This window comes from Bombus affinis, unplaced genomic scaffold, assembly GCF_024516045.1.
Source record: "Bombus affinis isolate iyBomAffi1 unplaced genomic scaffold, iyBomAffi1.2 ctg00000307.1, whole genome shotgun sequence".
NCBI classification, from domain to species: domain Eukaryota; kingdom Metazoa; phylum Arthropoda; class Insecta; order Hymenoptera; family Apidae; genus Bombus; species Bombus affinis.
Genome location: NW_026108992.1, coordinates 75,002 through 81,668, shown reverse-complemented (window position 1 = coordinate 81,668; position 6,667 = coordinate 75,002). Strand labels below are relative to the sequence as shown.

At 35.3% G+C, this 6,667-nt stretch overlaps 1 long non-coding RNA gene across 1 annotated transcript; it reads left to right on the top strand.

The window, feature by feature from the left end:
- The first annotated feature begins 4,332 nt into the window (after positions 1-4,332).
- LOC126927917 (uncharacterized) lies at positions 4,333-5,030 on the top strand. Its single transcript, XR_007716048.1, has 2 exons — positions 4,333-4,795; positions 4,875-5,030. It is a non-coding gene; the product is annotated as an uncharacterized LOC126927917 (long non-coding RNA).
- The last annotated feature ends 1,637 nt before the right edge of the window (positions 5,031-6,667 follow it).

Here is a 6,667-nt window from a genome sequence, read left to right as displayed (position 1 = left end):
ATGACGCTATATGTTATAACGTAATACTCCATAACGTTATACGTGATATAGTGATGCAAAATAACGTTGTAAGTGATATAGTGATGCAATATAACGGTATGCGTTGTAACGTAATATTATATAAGGTTATACTTCATATAGTGATGCAATATAACGTTGTAAGTGATATAGTGATGCAATATAACGTTATGCGTTATAACGTAATATTATATAAGGTTATAGTTCATATAGTGATGCAATATAACGTTATAAGTTATAGCGTAATATTCTATATATTTATACGTCGTATAGTGATGCAATATAATGTTATACGTCATATAGTGGTGCAATATAAAGTTATTCGTCATATCGTGATGCGTTATAACGTTATACGTTATAACATAGTAGTACATGACGTTATGCGTAATATAGTGATGAAATATAACGTTATAAGTGATATAGTGATGCAATATAGCGTTATACGTTATAACGTAATATTATATAACTTTAGACATCATATAGTGATGCAATATATCGTTATACGTTATAGCGTAATAGTATATAACGTTATACGTCATATAGTGATGCAATATAAAGTGATACGTCATATAGTGGGGCAATATATCGTTATACGTTATAACGTAATAGTATATAACGTTATACGTCATATAGAGATGCAATATGGCGTTACAAGTTATAAGGTAATAGTATAAACGTTATACGTCATATAGTGATGCAATAATATGTTACACGTCATATAGAGATGCAATATAACGTTATACGTCATATAGTGGTGCAATATATCGTTATACGTTATAAAGTAATAGTATATAACGTTATACGTCACATAGTAACGCAATATGAGCTATAAGTAGTAACGTAATACTCCATAACGTTATACGTTATATAGTGGTGCAATATAACGTTATGCGTTATAACGTAATATTATATAAGGTTATACTTCATATGGTGATGCAATATAACGTTATGCGTTATAACGTAATATTATATAAGGTTATACATCATATAGTGATGCAATATGGCGTTACAAGTTATAAGGTAATAGTATAAACGTTATACGTCATATAGTGATGCAATAATATGTTACACGTCATATAGAGATGCAATATAACGTTATACGTCATATAGTGATGCAATATAACGTTATGCGTTATAACGTAATAGTATATAAGGTTATACGTCAAATAGTAATGCAATATGTCGCTATATGTTATAACATAATGTTATATAACGTTAGACATCATATAGTGATGCAATATATCGTTATACGTTATAACGTAATAGTATATAACGTTATACGTCATTTAGTGATACAATATATCGTTATACGTTATAAAGTAACAGTATATAACGTCATACGTCATATAGTGATGAAGTATAATGTTATAGGATATAACGGAATAGTCTATATCGTTATACGTCATATAGAGATGCAATATAATGTTATACGTCATATAGAGATGCAATATAACGTTGTAGGTCATATAGCGATGAAATATAACGTTATACTTTATAACATATTAGTATATATCGTTAAACGTCATATAGTGATGCAATATAACGTTATAAGTGAAACAGTGATGCAATATATCGTTATACCTTATAACGTAATAGTATATAACGTTATACGTCATATAGTGATGCAATATAACGCGATACGTCATATACAGGTGAAATATAACGGTATACGTTATAACGTAATAGTGTATAACGTTATAAGTCATATAGTGATGCAATATATCGTTATGCGTTATAACGTAATATTATATAAGGTTACACCTCATATAGTTATGCAATCTAACGTTATAAGTTATAACGTAATAGTATAAAAGTTATACGTCATATAGTGATGCAATAATACGTTATACGTCATAGAGAGATGCAATATAAAGTTATACGTCATATAGAGATAAAATATAACGTAATACGTTATAACGTAATAGTACATGACGTTATACGTCATATAGTGATGCAATATAGTGTTGTGCGTCATATAGTTATGCAATGTCGCGTTATACGTTATAACGTAATAGTATATAACGTTATACGCCATATAGTTATGCAGTATAACGTTATAGGTTATAGCGTAATACTCCGTAACGTTATACGTGATATAGTGATGCAATATAACGTTATACGTTATAACGTAATAGTATATGACGTTATACGTCATATAGTGATGCAATATAATGTTATGCGTCATATAGTTATGCAATGTCGCATTATACATTATAACGTAATAGTATAAACCTTATACGTCATATAGTGATGCAATACTACGTTATACGTCATATAGAGATGCAACATAAAGTTATACGTCACATAGTGGTGCAATATATCGTTATACGTTATTAAGTAATAGTATATGACGTTATACGTCATATAGTGATGCAGTATAATGTTATAGGATATAACGTAATAGTCTATATCGTTATACGTCATATAGTGATGCAATATAGCGTTATACGTTATAACGTAATATTATATAACGTTAGACATCATATAGTGATGCAATATATCGTTATACGTTATAACGTAATAGTATATAACGTTATACGTCATATAGTGATGCAATATAAAGTTATACGTCATATAGTGGGCAATATGTCCATATGCGTTATGAAGTAATAGTATATAACGTTATACGTCACATAGTGGTGCAATATAACGTTATACGTCATATAGAGATGCAGTATATTGTTATAGGATATAACGTAACAGTCTATATCGTTATACGTCATATAGTGATGCAATATAGCGTTACACGTTATAACGTAATAGTATATAACGTTATACGCCATATAATGGTGCAATATATCGTTATGCGTTATAACGTAATGGTATATAACGTTATACTTCACATAGTGATGGAATATATAGTTATACCTTATATCGTAATAGTATATAACGTTATACGTCATATAGTTATGCAGTATAACGTTATAGGTTATAACGTAATAGTATATTACGTTATACGTCGCATAGTAATGCAATATGTCGCTATACGTTACAACGTAATGCTCCATAACATTATACGTTATATAGTGATACTGTTACGTTTTGCAATCCAAATTTTGAAATTTTAAACAATGTAGTAGTCGCTGCCACCAGAAACAGTCTAAGGACTGTTTCAATTAGATATTTCTTGTTAGATTATGTATCGTTGATTGGAGTTTATGCCACTGGTCAACAATCTCCACGTTTCGGCTAACCTGCTATGCGCAGGAATACTAGCACGGGAGAGGATTGTTTGGAATAAACAATTATATTATAAATAATTATTACAGGCGGAATTAATGACGAATTATACTCATCATTGATATTATTTATTATTTTAATTATTAATTATTAATAATAATTAAAGTTGACTCACCTGACGTTGGCCTCCGCTGATGAACGGCAGGCCGCTGGGGTGATTCCGGTTTTACAAAGATCGACACTTCTATAATTTTTCGTTTTAATCTTTATTTAATTTGAACAGTGTAAACAACAGTGTGTCCGGACATGTTTAACAATTCGAAATTCTAACACAAAAACTTGAGCCAACTATTGTTTTAATTCTAACTGACTAATAACAATTATTTTATAATTCGAACTGACTAATAACATTTATATCTCGTAATTCTTAAACTCGAACTGGAACGAACAATTATTCTCTAATCCTAACTTAAATTCTAATTAAATCAACTGAACGAACTGATACCAGACTCACTCAAATTCAATTGAACGACTAACAATTACACTCCTTATTTTCGCTAAATTCTCCTGAACCAACTAATCACAATTGCCCTATCCTATTTCTTTATTCTAACTGAATTACTCTTCTTTAATTTCGTTAAATTCTCCCGAACGCTATCAATTTCTCTGACTATATTCTAACTGAACCAACTAATGGCAGTTACTCTCATTTCACAATTACTCTGATTGTTCTAACTGAACCACTAACAATTAATCGCTAACGCTAACGCTAACAATTAATCTGACTCTTCTTTATTTTTCGCTAAATTCTCCCGAACCGCTAACAATTACTCTCTTACTCTTTTATTCAACTGGTAACGATTACTCCGATTTGAATTGTGTCGCTACGCTTTTTATAATGACATCCCCAATGGGATGACAGTCACGTGACAGTTCGTTCCGGTGGGAATCGCAATGTTGCAGGTTTTTAGAGTTTTCATGAGAAGACGTGGAGTTTGATGATTACAGGTTACATTGAGTCATGGACACAAAAGCGTCCGCACCTGTGCGAACCGTGTGAGTGTGTTTTTAGTATTCTGTCTCGTTTCGCATGTTGTTTGTTTCCTTAAACTTGTGAATTTGTTTTAGCGCAAGAGGAAGAAGATATGTGAATGGTACGAGATGACGTGATCGACGTGCGTGTGTGAATATGTGCGAGGGATGATGCTGAAGTGGCGGTTTTCCATCCAAATAGGCACAGTGGCACCTTCGTTGGCGTCGTGTCCTGATGATCTTTTGACAATTTGGTTTTATTTGACAATATGAGATATATTTTGCTCCTTGTAGATTTATATGTCCATATTTGCTATATATTAAATCGTGTATATTTTATATTACTTTCTTGTTATTAGGTTATTAGTTGTGTAGCTCCAGTTTCTGATCTATGGAAAGTGGTGAAACGTCTTCACGAAATACAATTTCATTCGCTTTCCTCCCTTGCATTGGCACGCTGTGAGTGGTGTCGTCTTCCAAATGAGGTTTGTGTATCTTGATTATTATGCGTTTAATGATAGATACGGAGGTATCTTTGTCAGAGGTTCCCATGCGGACTGTCTCGGTGTGTATCTTGTTATGATTTCTTTTATTTAGTTCATCCTGCTTCTTTCGTATTTTATTCACTGCATATGATATTTCAGTGCAAGAAGAAGAAGAATTGTAAAGAATCCGTAAGTGGCCCTAGAAGACGCAGTCATCGTGTGAGGTGTTGTCGGCAGGAACGAAGAGTCGAAGTTGTTGAAGAAGTCGTGTGACATTTGTATTGTTTCTGGTTATATACAACGCTATTTCACATATCTATGTATATATATATATATGTCGGATTAAAGTCAGGATTATGGGGATGGGCGTTTAATGAATTTTCGTTGGAATTAGCCATTGCCGTGATACAATGGAGAGTTTATTAGCACGGGCTTATTAACAAGATTACGCACTAGTGATGATGACCTTAGGTTCGAAACGAATCCGCGGTCACGGGATGGTAAACGTATGTTCTCGCACAGTTCAAGTCTAACTCTTTATTAACTAGATGTGATGTATTCGCTGGTTGTAAGGTGGCACTGTCATTCGTCGATGAGATCGTACGAAAGAATGAATCTCCGTCTCGACGATGTCGTCGAGGAAAACTATATTGGGTGGGTCTAAGGGTACGAGGTCATCGGATTCGTCAAAGAAAGCTTTCTTTCCAAAGGAGAGGGAAATTAGCGCTGTTGCTAATTGGTCGATCTCCATATCGGCGTTTTGAAAGAGATGCTGGCCGCCCTTGAGGGGAGGTTGTTGACGGGGGGCAACGCTCGTGGAGGATAGGTTTCTCCTATCTTCCCGTAGTTGCAACAAAGTCTATTTGACGGACTTCGCTTGACTAAATCTTAAGATCTATAGCGGGTCCTTACGTTAGCTAAACATACGCCACAAAGGCATGCCGACACCCGGCGATCATCTTACCCGAAGGACAAAATCTGCGTGTGGCGGGCCGCGGGATAGAAACTATTGAAGTATTTACTGCCACGTATCGCTACGACTATTTCTTTTAAGGAGAGGTATAGAGTTACTCTGTGCCTTTGTTAGATAAAACGTTCATCCCTTTGACCGCGGCTACGTTCGGCGACTGATTGTCGCCTCGAGCCCAAGCTCATGATCATAAATCTCGAACAATCGGAGCGGCATTCGTTTAATCCAAGTTACAGAGTTGCGGTATTCCCGCGAATCCAAGGAGGAGCTCCGGCGTTCTTTCATCTCCGACATATATATATGTCGGAGATGGAAAAACACCGGAACCTCTCCTTGGATTCTCGGGAATACCGTAATGTCGTAATTTAGATTAAACAAATGTCGCTCCGATTGTTCGAGGTTTATGATAGTGAGCTTGGGCTCGAGGCGACAACCAGTCGCCGAACGTAGCCGCGGTCAAGGGATGAACGTTTTATCTAACAAAGGCACAGAGTAACTCTATACCTCTCCTTTAAAGAAATAGCCGTAGCGACACGTGGCAGTAAATATTTCAAAGGTTTCTGTTCCGTGGCTCGCCACACGCAGATCCTATCCTTCGGGTAAGATGATCTCCAGATGTCAATATACCTCCGCAGTATGTTTAGCTAACTTGAGGACCCGCAATAAATCTTAAGATTTAGTCAAGCAAAGTTCTTCATTTAGACAAACAGTCCTTGTTGCAACTACGGGACGATAGGAGAAGCCTATCTTCCACGAACGATGCCCCCGTCAACAACCTCCCCTCAAGGGCGGCCAGCATCTCTTTCAAAACGCCGATATGGAGATCGACCAATTAGCAACAGCGCTAATTTCCCTCACCTTTGGAACGAAAGCTTTCTTTGACGAATCCGAGGATCTCATGTCCTTAGACCCACCCATTATAGTTTTCCTCGACGGCATCGTCGAGACGGAGAGTTACTCTCCGGTACGATCTCGACGACGA